The 16,993-nt window shown below is 48.3% G+C and overlaps 1 long non-coding RNA gene across 1 annotated transcript; it reads right to left on the bottom strand.

Annotated features, from left to right (window-relative positions):
* Window positions 1–852: 852 nt before the first annotated feature.
* Window positions 853–15,379, bottom strand: Gm35502. The gene is made up of 3 exons (XR_385429.3): window positions 15,246–15,379; window positions 13,628–13,766; window positions 853–4,994 (listed from the first exon to the last, which is right to left on the bottom strand). It is a non-coding gene; the product is annotated as a predicted gene, 35502 (long non-coding RNA).
* Window positions 15,380–16,993: the final 1,614 nt, after the last annotated feature.

The following is a 16,993-nucleotide window of genomic DNA, read 5'->3' as shown; positions in this document are numbered from 1 at the left end:
AGACAGAATTTCCCTTGCAAACTTATCAGCTTTCTTCCTCTCTGAATTCTACATCCTCATTAATCCTTTCTTGGCCATTTTGAAACCTGCATATTTGTATATTATTCTGTGAAGTATAACATATGATCTGACAGTTAATATTAGTAATTGCGATTAGAAGAAAAGAATCTCGCTTCCCAACAACCATGAAAAGAAGACCCGATTACTTGACAAATTGCAACCAGTGAAACTGACCTGATATCGTTCAACATTCTGATATTGTGGAAAGACATAGCATGTCTGTGTTTTTTACGTAGTGAACTCACAACTCACCCTCAGAGGTGAAGGCAATAGGCCCAAGGACAATGGAATATGGAAGTGGTTCTGTCTGAGTTAAGTTTTTCCCTTTGGGGATTTGTGGTAGCTGCTTCCTTTGGATTAGATATGACCTTTATCCTCTAGAGTCAGATCTGTGATCACTGTCATGATATGGCTATGAGATCTAGCCTACTAATGCTCCCTGGTTGAGGGGCAGAGCTCTCTAGAGGCTCAGGAGATCCTGAAGAAGGCTCTTCCTTCCTTAAAGAAGGAAACAAGTTAGCAAACAGCTAACTGGAAGGGATATGGTGATGTCCTTAAGCTGCCGAGGGGACTTCCCCCACAGTGAACTTGCCTTTGAGTCATCTTCATTTCTCAACTAACCCTGGTAAACTCACTGGTCCACAGACTAGTGGGATTATCGGCCAGCACCCCACCCCACCCTGAAAACAGATGTTTCTTTAAATCTCCTCAGAAAAAGTCTTTGGGGAAAAGGCTACTCCTTGGCCTGGGGTAAGGGGCTATTGATGCAAAACACTCAAACATTGCAAAGGGAATGAGACATAGTTTATTCTGAGACAAATATGAATGCTTGTGGCTTGCAAACACTATTTCGGGTTGCCCTAAGTGACAAGTAGAAGTTACACATATTTATGTTAGTCACAGAATAGAAAGCTGTACATTTATTCACCTTCTATTATATTGGTAAGGCACTAGGAAACCTTTGTTATCATTCCAGATGCTATCTGATCACATGTTTAGCTTCCTGTTGATGGAAGCTAACAGTTTTCTAGGTTAACACATTCCAAGTTTTTTTTTTTTTTTTTTTTCTGGTGGTCTAAAGAGTTTTAGGTCAGATATAGGGGTAGGTAAATGCCTATAAAAGAGCCAGATATATTTCTGGCTCTGGACCTGCAACATTCCAACTCTACCCAATTATGAAGTTCTTATTAAACCCCCAGAGTCCTAAACAAAGATACAACTTTTTCAGGAACTCAGTCCACAGTGGTGGTAGCTCCCTGGTCCCGAATTCCCGAATTCTGGGCAGTAGAAAAATCATGTCCTTCCTTCTGATGGACCGTCTCACAGTCTCTCAGCTACATTTCATGACTGAAACAGAGGGTTGGTTTTGACTAAGGAGTTACTAGGGATACACACTTAACTGCCCAAGCACTCCAGTGCTAATGGCATTGGGCTTGCTGCAAGGGGTTCCCCTCATCACACTGTCCCTAGCAGCCTGAGCTGCAGTGAACATGTTGGCAGGCATGAGGGACATGCACTTGGGGACATATATTTCTAAGAAATGACTGTGTGCTGAGTTGTGATGTTCCAGGATCCCTGGTAGCATGGTACATACTAGAAGATGTGTGTGCCACGCTTGCAGGGGACCAAAAATCTCGTGTTTATTACACACAAAAAGCCATGCCCCCTGACAGGTTGCAAATAAGGCTCTCTCCATTTCTGATTCTCCTGGTTGCTCCCCCTTCTGCCTGCCCCCATCCTGTTCACCGGAATCTCCCGGTGGGTGTATGGTAGCATTATCATACTATGCTCATGCGCAACACACGCACACGCACACAGGGAGATAAAAGGGAGGACGACTCTGCTATGCCATGGGGGCTTAAGAAACAGCAACAAGGGAAGCTGGCCGATCCTGGCTCATTATCCTCTGAGGACAGGGCCAGTGGGTGGTGCTGATGGAGTTAGATGGCTGCTTATATAAAGAAGTCATTTGAGAGATTTCTAGGGTAACTGGGGTGAAAAATTACAAACACCGTCTATTTAGAGCATAAACGCCTGCTGCTTAGTTACAGGCAAAGAGCGGGTCTCCAAGACGCTCCGAGGGAGAAACAAAAAGAGAAAAAAAACAAAACAAACAAGGGAGTCACGTGTCCAGCAGAAGGAGGCGGAGCCTGGCACAGCCCCAGGTCTTGGCCTTTTGTCATGCAAATGTGAGGCCGGCGCTTCCAGGTTTTCACCTGAGGCTCCTGCCCCGCTTTAACTGAGTATCCTTGGTAACTCCAGGAATGCTACTGACTTGCCTCATTAACACACCTGGCACAGCAGTCTGCTGTGACCATCTGCTCAGCACACTCTGAAATCCGTTTTAAAATATCGTAGCAGAGGGCCCCAAACATGGTGGCTCCTTGCTGGTTCCCTCACCCATGGCCTGTGTCTGCAGGGCTCTCTACTGCTGTCTCCCCCCGAACCCCCCCCCCCCCCCACTGCCATTTCTAGTCTTACTGTGCGCTTCGAATCACTAGCCAATCTTCCGCAGAGTTTCAACGTTGTTTTGCAGCGTGCAGTCTTGTACTGGGAAGCTAAAATGCTTGGAGTAACAATAAGACGCACCCACCCCCACTCCTCGACTTTGGCAAAATTACAGCCTTCGCTTATGCTGGGACCTCTGCAGGACAAAGCTGGCTCATCTCCCTGCTCACAGAGGTTTCTGTGGCCACCTGGTCACCGCAACACACTCAAGGATTAGCTTTCTTTGACTTCTCTCTGAGCTTTCGGTTGGTTGTGGTGCGTGCTCTGGACCTTCGATATTTGCCGCGTTCCTGGCCTCAGCACTATACCGCAGTTGCAGCCAAAGGAGTTTTTCCACCACATAGAAGCAGTGATGGGAAAATCCACGTGACTTGCAGGGCCCCCGAACTAAAATGAGATACAGGCCTTGTGCTGGGTTAGGACTCGGAAACCTGCGAGGGCTGGGGATCAAGCAGGTTCCTTCTGCAAGAGCCTTAGGGAAGTCAGGTGACCTTTAACCCCTTCCGAGTCAGAGGTCGTTCCCAGATCTCATCACAATAAAAATTAGAATGAGCAGGAAAGGTCACATTTCCCATTCTCAAGGACATACAGAGCCTGGGGTGATATGGGGGTGATCTCTGACCTTTGACCTTCATGCTACTTTGTGGTGGCCCCAGAACAAGACTCTTGTTCATATGTAAATCCATTCCGTGAAACAGGTTTGCACGTCTGTCTGGAGCCTTTCTCACCCCTCCCAGCCCAGAAAAGCCTCAATCTTGGACAAGCTATGGCAGAGAGGAGGGCCTCTCCGGCTGCTGAACTTCTGAGGCTCCCTTCAAGTTCTGGGGGCAGCTTGTAATGTACATGAAGCAGACTCAGGTTGCATCCATCTCTGTCAAAAGGCCTGGTGGAGATTAGCCAAAAACAAACAACCAACAATAAAACCCATGCGCACCGAGCCAGAGCAATATCAGATAACTAGCGGAGGTGAGTGAGCACAGGAGCTGCATACAACATATGGTGACCTTGGAGACAGGCAAACAATGTGCCCTGTAGATGAAGGTCTCTGGTAAACAGTCTTATGGGTCATCAACCTGGAAGCCATTCATGGAAAAGTCAGAGATGATGGACCTGTGCAGGCAACAGTAGTGGTGATGGTGGTGGGTCCTTATACATAGGAGGCCAAGTCTACCAGGTTACAAAGAGGCCAAAAGCCAAAAGTTTCCATTTCCTGGATGCAGGCTAAGGCCCCAGATCTAGCCCAGGACTAGCAGTGGGTATGGAGTATTTCTTCCTTTGCACACGTGAAGCACCATGACTGCCATTGCTGTAGGCTTGGTTTCTTTTCCTGAACCTGGCCTGAGGAGAATGGAAGAAGTTAGGTCCTTAGGTTAGGTTGGTACTCTGGACTCCATCCCCACAGTTACCTGGCAATGTAGGCCTGGTCCACTCTAAAAGGGGATGCTTGCCTCCTCCTTCCACTCTTCTTCTTGCCTCTCTCTCTTGCCTCTTCCCCTCTTCCTCCCCCTCTCCACATTCTCTTCTCCCCTCTACTCCCATTCCCTTCTCCCCTCTCTCCACATGGTAATGGCTGGCCTCTACCTTTCTCTCTCTCTCTCTCTCTCTCTCTCTCTCTCTCTCTCTCTCTCTCTGCCTCTACTACCCTCTTAACTCCCCTCCCCAGGCCCTAAATAAACTCTATTCTATACTGTACTGTCCTGTACCTGGTCCCTTGGCTTGGGCCCACCGAGGCACTCCCTTCCCCCATTCCTCACCACACTCCCATAGACCATATCCCTATATTTCTTTATCTTTTTAATCACAACAGGTTAGCCAACAGCAGACTCAATCCTGCTTTCTGTTTCCTCCTGCTGTCTGCTCCATGCCCAGTGCCTTTATCACCCCAGGAGTGTCTAGAAAGACCTGACTGATCAGACATTGCTATCTCAGCCGGCCAGATGGACAGAGTTGTGCCATAGTCTGTGCTGAGGCAGGGAGAGGGTAGGGAACAGACTGATGTCCGCTTGCTCTGCAAGTTGAGATATCGTGCCCTCCAAATGTTCTCAGGGAGTAGTGGGGGCTGATGAGAATTCCCGTGAGAGTCAGGTTGGAAGAGTTACTGGTACTTCACTGAGGCCTCCCAAGGGGAGCCTGGCTCTTTGTTTCCATCCTGTGTCTCAGGCTGTAAGGCTGAAGCCTGCACAGGAGCAACGGTGTCCACATCACTACTGCCAAGTGCGACGACTCTGACTACCTTTTGACATCAGGACACAAAGCCGCCCTCTTCTAGGCTGTGTTTCAGGAATGTAGGCGTCTGTAAACCTCCAGACCTGCTTGACCTCTTCAGAACAAGAGTGTTTTTGTTTTTGTTGTTGTTTTTATAAGTTGTAGGTAAAACACAAAAACTAGAAGAAAACAACAACTCTAGACACAGGCTTGGCTTTGTCCTGTTAAGGAAATTAGAGAATTTTAGGTAGGCATGTAGAGGATAATGGCTGGATGCCTGCTAAGTTCTTAGCACGCAAGCACACACACACACACACACACACACACACAGAGAGAGAGAGAGAGAGCAGATGAGATGGCTCATCAAGTAAAGATGCTTGCCCTCACGCTTGATAACTTGAATTTACTTCCTAGAATCCAAATGGTACAAGAGAACCCACTCCCACATTGCACCGTGGAAGACATGTTCATGCCCACACATACACACACACACACACACACACACACACACACACACACACAAGTGTAGCTTAAAAAATTAAACGTCTATGCCTGTTACTTCTTTAAACACATTTGAAAATAATTTCACAACACACAGTGACATTTTTAGAAAATACGTAAACTGTAATGTCGAGCACAACAATCCAAAGCAGCGGGAACCAGAGGTGACACAGGATGCTCTCTGCCTTTTCCTCAAGTGCCTGTGAGGTCTCACTCCTCACTGGGAACCACAGAACCTAGACACAGCGTGGCTGTCAGCTCAGCCAGCTTAGCCTACACTGGCTTCTCCAAGCAGCAGCTTCCACCAGCCAACGAGCTGCTGGGGCTTCTCTGGGCCCAAGTGTCTTTTTTTCCAAATTTCAGTTTGGGTTTCCAGTTAAACACTTTGAAAAGTCACAATGCCTGAGTTCATCTGTCACCAATTAACTCTGTGGAGGCTGCACAGCTGGTGACTTCTGCAGATGGGAAGGGTTCATCCACTCCTGACAGAGAGAACCACACAGGAGGCGAGCTGACAGCACCTCAGCCCACTCCTAGGGGTGCTTGCCAGACACAGCTGTTCTTCCCAGGACACTAAGTGGCTCCTGCCACTCAAATCCCTTGACTGTATGTCTATTCAAGGTAATGGTTTCAGCCTTATCTGTGGTCATGACACTTAAGGCTGGTGGCCTGCAGCTGTGACCACCCTGTTCTGTATCATTCTTGGCTCACAGAAGGAAACCCTCGCTGATAAATCCTCAACTCAGCAGTCAAGTCTGGTGAAAGAAATATGCTCTGAAAAGGCGTTTGATTCATAAAGTCTTTATAGAGGCAAGCTAAACTGATTCCTCCTCGGTTCACCCATACAGGAATGTGGTCTCTGGTGGACAAGATCCCCAGATTCGAGCAGTTTCACTTTCCCAGACGTCTTTTTCATCCCAGGATGTTTCCCGAGCACCTGCTTTGGGCCATAGCCCACTTTTAGACAGACAAGTGGGCTGTTCAGGCAGAGTGAGAGAGATTCGGCCTGAAGAAAAGGACTCTCAGGCTGGGTGTCGTGGTGCATACCTCTAACCCCAGCACTCAGGAGGCTGAGGCAGGGGAGTCTTTGTGAGTTTGAGGCCAACCTGGTCTACATAGTGAATTCCAGGACAGCTAGGGTTATATAGTGAGACCCTGTTTCTAAAAGCTAGAAATGAAGAGAGAGGGAGGGAGAGAGAGAATCTCATCTAAAGGGGTCACAAGAGGTCAGGCCCCGGCCAAGGGCTAGTTGGGATCTGTGATTCTCGCGATGCTGTAAGAAACAAGTAGAGTCTGTAAAGAACACATCCGTGCCTGCTCTCCTACAATATGGAGGACCCTAGTCTGTAGGGTTCCTGCATCCACCTACTCAGGGTCTAGACATAGAGCAGAGGTAACTTTCTCTGCCCAGTTGTAGTCTTTCCCTCATAGAAGGGCCCATCCATAAAGCCGGGAGGACTTTTCTAAACTCCGAGTCAGGAGATGACTGAACGTTTCAGAGTCTGAGCCTGTGCGGTATCTGGAGTACAAGGAGGAAGATGGGGCTTGAAGAAGCCTGGTCCCTGCATGTCTGCAGGATCCGGAGGGAGCGTTTGCAGGAGTCACTTTACGAGGTCTGCTTACCTGTCACAGCCGAATCACCCGGCACACAGAGGGAAGAACAATGGATAGCCAGACAACATGCTCATAGTCCACAGTGTCTGCAGACACTGGTGTCAGGAGCACTCGGCCGTTCCGTTCATGCATCCACGCCTGTCTGTCTGTCTCTTCGCCGTCGGAGACAGACGTTAACTTCTTATGCTACAAGCACAAGGCTCAGGGATGACACTCAGTGAGGTGTCTGCTGTGAAATGCTTAGCGCTTAGCCTTCACTCAGGAGTGGGAATGAATAGTGGGTAGCTCTCACTGACTCAACCCAGCTGGGCCACTGAATGCATTGTCTGTTTGTTTGTTTGTTTGTTTGTTTGTTTGTTTTTTTAAAAAAAACATAACTCCTGGTCATCTACTCGGCTTTCAGATGCTTTCTCCTGCTTTATTGACCTTGTCTCGGATACACAGAGGTTTTGCATCTCACCTACCCCCTTCATCCATTTTCAACTCTGCTCTGTGCTTTGCTGTAACGTGGAGGAAAATCATGCTATCAAGACCCCACTATTGTCCCTTCTGAGAGGATTTTTAAATTATCTTCTTATGAGAGATTACTGCTTGTACCGTACAAACTTTGGAACGTGGGTGTAGGTCTGTAATCCACTTGGCTTACTTGTCTGCGCTGCTTCTGTGTCTGTATTCTCCTTTCGAATGTGCGTTATCCCCTTCCCTGACCCCGTTGGTTGGAGAGACCACCCACTCCTCCATGAGCAGTCCATCTTGTGCCCTTCTGGAAATCATTTGGTCATACAAGCAAGGTTTATGTCTGCCTTTGTTCCATCGATTCTGTAGAACTGTATTTCTGAGTCTGATTGCTATAGCTTTAGAAACAAATGTTGTTGGGGTTCTGATAAGGAACCAGGACGGCTTCAAGCAGTGTGGACATACTGCACTGAGCATCATGATTCATGAGCATGGAGGGTCTGCCATTTGAGCCTTCTTCTGTTTCTCTAAGGAACATTTTTAGAGTTTTCAGGCATGAGACTTTCAATTGTTCGGGTAAATTCTCTTTAGGCACTTTATTCCATTTCAATTCTGTCTAACATAAATGTTTTAAATTCCTTTGGGGGGCTTCTACGTCTAGTGCATAGAAACAGCTCATTTTTGTGTGTTGATTTTGTAACCTACAATTCTGCTTATTTATTTATTTATTTATTTATTTATATGAGACAGGCATTCTGTCATTTTTAAAAAACAAGAGTACACATTTGTAATGGTATTGTGGAAACCAGTAACATTAATTGAACACATATTCTGTGCCACCGTCTTACATATTTTCCAGCCTGGTAGTGTCTAAAAAGTTTTCTTTTTAACATAGGCATTCTCTTTTGAATGTACTAATGCCCTTGTAAAAAGAGGTGGCTCCTGTTTTGCAAAGAAGGCAGACGCTCACGAAGCTTCTCACATCACTGCAAGATGGAGCCAGACACAGGGCATGTGTCTGGGCTGCTGGCTGCACAGCCCATGTTCTTTGCATTAGAGCCAGCTGGGTAAATGAGTCTCGACTCACATTTGTCCTTGGGTTTCTTTTGTTGTTGTTGTTGTTGTTTTGTTTTTTGTTGTTATTTCTTTTGATTTATACAGAATCCCTTTAACACATCTTTTACCACCATCTGGAGCTTTTTAATTAAAAAGCATTGAAAAAAGATTTTTTTTTCAGATTACTTTGTCTGTAACCCCCAAAGGAACCCTCAATGGATCAATTGATGTCTCATCTGTTTTTAATGCCACAACATAAATAAAACTCAATGCACTTCAGCATGCTGCTCCAAAGGAGGGCATTTTTCCAGGCTCTGTAGGAGACCTCTGTCCACCAGCAGTCCACACTCCACCCATAGAATTCAGCTGTGCTTGTGGTACAGAGCTCCTTAGGGACAAGAGGATGCTGCTGTCAGGACTTTAGGAAGTATGGAGAGGATCATTAGGAGGGTCCACATAACGGGCTGGTCCTTCAGGAATACATGGGGTGCCTGCCCTTGGTCTAATTTCTTCACAGGCCCAGCATCTTTGCTACTAGCCTAGCTGAGCAGGTGCTACAGGACACTCTCACAGTCTGCTTCTGCTGAGTACCTGCTTGGCTTCCTGGTTCTCTCCTCAGGTAGAAGGATGGAAGCCGTCACATTGATAAACTGTGACTTGGCTCTCTCTGGGTTTGTATCTCCCAATGGCAAATTAGCTGAGCTCAGCATAGTTTCTATGATCTGACCTAGGCTTACTTGTTTTGCCCTAAGAGTCCATGTGGACAGGAGCTTGACATACACACCCCCTATGGACAAGGTGATAGCAGACAGATGTTCTGTCACAAAGGAGAGGCTGCTCATGAAACGTCTATTGGTCAATAAACTTTTTTCCTTTTGAAAAGGTGCCATTTGGAGTTAGTTTGGACTGCCAAATCTCATCTTGCGTAGATGGCTTCCATATTTCTACCTGAGGAGAGAACCAAGAAGCCAACCAGGCTACTCAACAGAAACAGAGTGTGAGAGTGTCCCATAGTACTGGCTCAGCTGGGGTCGTAGCAAAGATGCTGGGCCTGTGAAGAGATTAGAACAGGGGCAGGCACCCCATGTATTCCTGAAGGACCAGCCTGTTATATGGACCCTCCTAATGATCCTCTACATACTTCCCAAGGTCCTAGCAGCAGCATCCTTTCATGGTCCCTAAGGAGCTCTGTACCACAAGCACAAACTAAATTTTGTGAGTGGAGTGTGGACTGATGGTGGACAGTGGTCTCCTACAGAGCCAGGAAGGGGTCCCTATCAGCCTGGGCTGTGGAGGAGAAGAGAGGAGCTCACAGGTATTTATTTATTTACTTTGACTGAAGAAAAGAAAGATGATGGATGGAGGTGAGACGTGCTCACTTTGCATGGGATAAGGGTTGACTTTCAACATAACTGGACCAGCATAGCATCCTCAGGTCAGCTCATCCAGGCCCTGTATAAGGTTCTACTTGCCTTGCCAGAGCCTCTGAGTAATCCAGCTTTGACCATGCCACCCATCAACTAGAAGAGTGTGAATTATCCTGATTTTGGTCACCCCGGGTGTCTCAAGATGGCTTTCAACCAGCAAGGCAGGAAAGCCAGTGGGAACTGTGAATTCTACATTGTACAGAGTATCTCACAGCCCCTCAACTCTGCCCAGCTCACCAGGTTGCTCCTGGGACCAGGATTCTTGCTCCTTCCTAGTGCCCATATAGCTGGGTAGACAGGGAGCCTCTAAACATAGGGAGTTCACCTCCTTTGTTCCCTTAACAGGGTGAATCCTGAGCCACTAAGAAAGCTGAGGGATATAGGTCATTTGAACATGACAGAAAACCTGCCCCTGCCAGCCACGGGTCTTGGAGTCCTGGGTTGAGAGGGGAGTAGCCCCCAGTTTGGCAAAGGCACTCCAGGAGTGTAGCCCATGCCCTAGCAGGGCTGGTCACGTGGTTGGCATGCCATCTCAGGAGAGCAGGAGTAGTGTGTGATAATAGTGACTTACACCCAAAGAAACTGTCATGGCAGGGACGCTGATGTTGGAAACAGATTGAAGGCACTCAAAGGCAAGGGACATCATGGCCTAAAGGACAAAATTTGAATAAGGAAGATCCTAAGGACTATTGGACTCCAGGGCTGCGGGACTTCAGGACTATGGAACTCCATGGTTATAAAAATCCAGGACTGTGAGAACCCCAAGACAAAGGACCCCAGAGCTATGAGAACTCCCAGCCCGTGAGATCCCATGACTGTGGAACACTGTGAATCTCAGTAGCTGGCAAGGGTCTGGATCCTGAGGATGCCGTGAGGTGTTCGACTCATGTGCTGTTGCTGTGTATTGATGTCTGGTTTAATCTCAGAGCCTCTCTGGGAGTGAGGACAGCCTGTATGGCAGGCCATGCACTGCACGAGCTTCTTGGCTCCCTAACCTGCCCTCTTCTTTAAGCCACACTCTCTGCATGGAGCTAAAGAGACCTCTGTGCACAGCCAGCTGAGAGGAGCAGGTGATACAAACAAAAGACCTGGCCAGTGGATGGCACAGGGCCACGGTGCCAGTGGATGGCATAGGGCCCTGGTGCCTTGGTGGCCTCAGCATTTAGAGCTATGGTTTCAGGCCTGGGGCTGCCCTGGATCAGAGCAAAGCTGTAACTTGGGGCTTGGCTGCCTTTAGAAGGGGCTTTCTGGCCTTCCCTCCCAGAGCTGCCTCCTTCATCAATGCTGTCTTTGTCAGCCATCCCCAGGCCTCGGGCTGCCATGGAAACGTCTGGTCTGGTGCTCTGTCCACAGCTCCCACATCTCTTCATAGGGAAATGAGGTAATGGCTCACATAGGTGCTTCCCCTGATGTGTTGTTGACAACCTGGTAAATGTCACCACAGTAGGTAGGTACAACCTCATCTAGCACTCACCCCCAAAGTCTCCTTCTGGGGTTTTGGTGCTGCAGGCGCCAATGGTTAAGAAGGAGAGCTCTTCTTTCTCATATCTACAGGCTAGGGGTACAGGCTAATCAAACCCCAGCTGTGACACAGACCCTGCCCAGTGTGGGCATATAGGACAGAATCATGGGGTGACTGGGCAGAGAGCTGTGAAGTACAGGTTTTACGTCCCATGGACAGTCAGGCTGAGAAGAAAACTCATGTGCTTGCTCTCTTTCAACAACTATCGGGCCTGAAAACTAGAATTCTGCCCCCTGTGTGTGGGTGAGAGAAAGGCATTTTGATGTATCCTACGTTCCCCTTCCTGTAGAGCTGTGTGTCGCAGGCTCAGACCTTCTGAGTCTGTTTCGTTGTTTTGTTTGCTTTGGGCCTTTGCTTCCCCTGAATGGCTGTAACGGTGACATTCTTAGAACACAGCGTCGATACCACAGTGCTTAGACTGAGGTTCAGTAGCCTGTCCCATGTGTGACCTCAGCAAGCTCCTTACTAGACATGTATGCTCACAGATTTGCAGTTTAATGCCCGGTTTGTACCCTTCCCAAAAGAAGCCTGAGGCAGTGTTCAGCTAAAGTCCTAATCTCAATGGTGTAGCAGGAGTGGTGCAAGCCAGTCTGCAAGCTGAGGGGTACGTGGGTGGTATGCAGCGAGGAGCTCCAGCACGGATGTTTCTACTGTAGAATGCCAGGGACACGTGCTGCCCTGGTGTCAGCAGGTCACAGGGGCCGCAAAAAGGTCTTTTCACTTGTGTCTGGTAAGTATGCAGGTCAAGTTTTAGGGAAGGAGAGTTGCCTTCGAGAAACCTGAGGCGAGCCCTTGTGTCTGCTTTAGTGTATCAGCTGCTCACAGCTCCAGGAGTGGAAGAACAGCATTGAGGACAGTGAACAGCCACTGACTGCCATCCCAGTTAGATATACGTTGACGGTGGAGAGGGTCACATTTCAAATGAGGATGCTGAGAATCAGAGAGCTTGCAGGAACTACCTGTCATTGGCCAGTAATAGCAGGCACTCCACAAGGTCTCTTGTGGGACTAGGGTCCAGCCTTACTTGGCCTGTGTCTACCAAGATTTAGTCTAGGTGTTCTCCACACAGGGCGACTCGAGGTTTCTTCGCACACTTCTAGAAGGCTCTGAATGAACAGACATCAATGGACGGAGACAGCCCTCTGTGGAGCGCTCAGGATGAACAGGGTCTGTGCTGGCAAAGCCCAGAGTCGTGGCCCCGGGGCTGCATGGATCTCACCAGGAGGCTTGGAGAGAGTAGTACTGGTAGTGAGGTGCCACCTCCTGATAGAGATTATTTCTCAGAAGATACCCAACTTATTTTTAAGACAGGGTCTTTTTCTGGCATCCGGTACTCAAGGAGTGGCCAAAGCTGTTGGTCAGTAAGACCCAGGCATCTTTCTGTCTCCATTTCCCCAGCACTAAGCCATTATGCCCTGCTTGTGTGTGTGTGTGTGTGTGTGTGTGTGTGCATGCTAGAGGTCATATTCTGATTCTCATGCTTGAACATCAGTTACTTTGCCAAATTAGCTATCTCCCTAGCCTTGACCGTGAGGTTTTGAAATCTAAAAGTCAAGGCCAGATATTATTCGAACCTGAAATTCTGCTAGCTAGGATGATAGGACACAGAAATTCCAGACTGATCCCTTGGTTTCTGCCTGCAGTCAATGTGCAGAAACGGACTCTGGGCTCAATAACCTAGGCCCATCAGAAAGCTGAAGAGAGCTTCATACGGCTCAGCCAACACGTACACTGAAACCTGGACCAGGCTCACTGGAAGCAGAGGTGATGAGACTCTGTGTCATGCTGGCTCCATGGCTCGTGACCTATGAAGGGCAATGATTGGTTTATCCTGAGCATCCTCCACTGCCAGGTTGAAAGTCTGACTCCGTGGTTTGTCTGCTGTTTACCTGTTGGCCCTTGTTCAAACAACTCATCACCGTGTAGCTTCTCTCAGCAGGTGTAAGCTGGAAACACGCCCAGGTGTGCGCCTAGTGCTGTCAAGGGCATTTGGGAAGATTTCAGAGATGGTGAATTGTAGAGCCTTAAATCCTCAATGGAGACGAGCTGAGTCTGGTGTGTACTGTCTCTGTTCTAAGTGGCCTCTGGTATCATTCCCAGAGAAGGCTGTAGGGGAGTACTGACCAACAGCCAACATGGTCCTTTTATGTTGTTGTCTGCGACATACTGACCACCTGAGAGGTGTGTATTTCTCTCTCTCTCTCTCTCTCTCTCTCTCTCTCTCTCTCTCTCTCTCTTTTTTGTTCAGGAGCAAGGAAAAAATGAGAAAGTCACTCACCCTGTAGCCAGACTGGCTTCAAATTCACAGCCATCCTTTTGTCTCCAACACGCTGGGCATTACGATTACAGACATAAACCACCAAGCTTTGTAAGGAGAATCTATGTCCGTTCCTTAACTGGATGCACAACTTTCATTTCTTGAAAAAAACAAAACAAAAAAACCCTTTATTATAAAAAATATTGCAAATTTTAAAAAGTATATGCTGAAATGAACCTGACCCCAAAGCAATACCAGTCTCTATAAGGTCAGATTAGACATCCCGAAGGGATGTGCTGAGGTTCACATTGGCTCGACATGAACTTTCAATAGCAAGTTTATTTTTGTGCACTTACCCACCGCATTCATAGCTCAGCTATAACTCTTGATCGTTACCTGCATTTAGGTTTGTTATCTCCTAATATTTAGCTCTCCTTTCCCTCTTTTCTACTTGCCATGTTCTTAACTCCACCACTCCCAGGTAGCCCCAGAGTAGCTATTTCTAGCCTGGCTTTTGTCTCTTTGGGAACAGAAGCTAGGATGAGACCCGAGCCTGTCTCCGGTCTCTATCGTTTTGGAAGGCGCAGGTGTACCATGATTCACTGGGCTACAGTTTTGCAGCCATGATGGGAGCTTCACAGTGGTATGAAGTTCCCCAGACCCCGGGTCCCATTTCCGTATCATTGGAACCCACCTGCTTTCTATGTGGCTGAGGGTGACCCTGGCACAGGAATGTCTCCCTCAAACAGACATCGACTACCTCTTGTTTTTACTTCCATCTCAACAGCCTTTTATGTTCCAGGAGGACACAGTCTAAAGTGTCTCCAAGTGTCCCTCCCCCATGGTGTGAGACAGCTGTTGCCCCATGGGTCCATGACTCAGGCCTCATGGCCCTTACAGAAGCCTCAGCTGCCACCTCTCCAGTCTGTGGCCCAAAAGCTCCATGTGGACACATGACCTTATTTAATTCTTGCACAGCACAGGGAGACTTTCCAACTCCCTGGCTCATACAAGGTTGTAGAACTGGGTCAGAGCAGAGTCGAAGCCATAGCTGCCCATGGGCACCATCCTACAGACCTTGTCCTATGGTCCTGGCTCTCAGTTTAGGATACATAGTGATGGGAGCTTCCTATTTTCCCATTAGCAGAATTCAGAGACTTAGGTACTGAGCCATGAGTGCAGCGGGGTTGGGAGGACTTCAGTTGTCTCCAGAGAGCATCGATTGGTCCCCTTGCCCGTGGGAAAGTATGACCTTTGTCTGCCATGTGGAAGCCCCAGGATGCTAGATATGTTCTCAGGATAGATGGTACATTTGAGAGACATAGGCACCCTATCCTTCCCTGTCATGGAAGGACCGTGGATCCCCAAGTGTCGCACACAAAGAGCTTTCAAACAGCAAAACTCAACAGGGTGGACACTGCTTGGGCCGGGCGCCCCCTCGGCGCCCCAAGAGGCTCCCTCCTGGCCCTCCCCACTGCAGCACAGCTGCCAGCCTTTGATCTAAATCCCTGCTGGACTCAGCTGTGCTGGCCGGCTCCTTCTGCATGGTGTCCTGTTGCCACCCCGGGCGGTCAGCCCTGCGTCCTCTTCTCCCCCCAGGGCCCTTTGAGTGAAGACAACACATGCAGGGTTTGCTTACCTTCCTGGGGCGAGAGCAGCCAATCCTGGGGACAGGGACAGTGCCATCTGACCTAGGGACTGCTGATTTACCTCCCACCTGGGGCTGATGGCTTACACAGAGGTGGCCACAACTCACCAGCTGTCACGCTCCCCAACCCCTCCCCCACTCACGCTCAGATGCCTGTGTATTTGGCCCTGTTCCCAGGGGGATTTCTTCAAAACCATGCAGGCTGGAGTGGAAATAGCAAGTGGGCCTGTGTGCTGGAGTTGAATTTGTGGTGTGGCTATATGTGTGACAGGCTGTGTGCTAGTGTGAATGGGCCTGTATATGATAGGGCTATGGGCTATGCTTGTGATGGGCTCTGTGTGTGTGTGTGTGTGTGTGTGTGATAGGTTGTATGAGCATAGGCTGTGTCTGAGAAGGGTTGTGTGTGAGAGAGGCAGAGCTATGTGATCTGAGGTTTTAATGTTGGTCAGGAATCCAAATGAGGAAATCTCTCTCCAGCTAGCCTTGAATGTCGAGACTCTTCAGTGAGCACCCGATTCCCGGGACACTGGAGCCCAGACAATCACCGCTTAATGGAGAAGTTCTGGGATTCATTTCCCAGGGCCTGTGCCGGATCGTCTTAGACACTTGTGGGGCCCGCTGCTTCAGCCTTTAGCCATCCTATCAGCAGAAGACTGATGCATGTGGTCCATATAGGAGCATGTTCATATCCCCACATGCCAGACCCAAGACTAGAAAAAATGACCTCTCTTGGGGTATCTATCTCTCCAGAGAAATTAAGACCCCTCGGAAGCTTCTATGTGATAAAAAGCTAAACTCTATCAGAAAAAATCAGAGTCCTGTGTTTATCTCAGAAAGTCTTCAATGATGGTTGTTTTAAACTTATGAAACATTTAGAAGTTTTTTTTCCCTAGTTACAAATACTATGTTGAGTCCCGCCGAGGAGCAGAAGAGAGCCTCCCTCAGCACGTGCATCAACTCCAGAGTGTCTATTTCTCTACAACAGACATAGTCCTGTAGCTTGTCTACCCCCGGAGGCTATGCCGCTGAGGCCTCAAGAAACCATGCATGCTATTTGCACAGTAAAAAGTACGTCAGTAATTTCCTTGTGAGTGAACCGTGGATGGGTGGAAAGACTCACTTTGACATGTTCAGATTTGACTGACAACACCAGTGCAGAGTTCAGAGTGAGCCACCAGCTGCGCGTGGGACAGCAGGGGAGGCAGGGCTCCAGGGCCACATTTCTGGGTTTGGCTGCTTTTCATGCCTCCACTTGCTTAGTGAGCCTTTGATACAACTTTAAATGGAAGGCAACATGATTTTTCCCCCCCTGTTGATGGTTTTCCTGGCGCTCCAGCTGTAGTTAAATGGATGTAGCAGAAGATCTGACAGATGGAAATGCTACTTCATACGAATGACTGTTTATTATTCATAAAGTTACATTTCCAGTAATTAACCGTCTTTGTGTCTCTCAAGAAGGGACTGTCACCAAGTCGGAGCCACTTTTCCTTTAACGGAAGGGTGGCTAAGGGAGATCTTGGGCTTAACCGAGGCTTACCTCTGTTTTTTCCCCCTGCTCTCAGCTTTTCCTGGGCTCCAGCACGGAGTTCAGTCCACTGACTGTTCACTGAACTTCAACTTTCCTGCAAGTTTCAACAGGTCTGGGCTCCCAGGATCAATTTGTTGACTGCCCTGAAATCTATCTCCACAGAGGGGTCCATGACCTTCAGAAGGTGCTTGGGACCAAGGTTGCTACCAGC

The sequence above is a fragment of the Mus musculus genome, chromosome 17, assembly GCF_000001635.26.
Source record: "Mus musculus strain C57BL/6J chromosome 17, GRCm38.p6 C57BL/6J".
Classification (NCBI taxonomy): domain Eukaryota; kingdom Metazoa; phylum Chordata; class Mammalia; order Rodentia; family Muridae; genus Mus; species Mus musculus.
The sequence above is the reverse complement of the archived record's forward strand: the minus strand, read 5'-3'. Positions and strand labels throughout refer to the sequence as shown.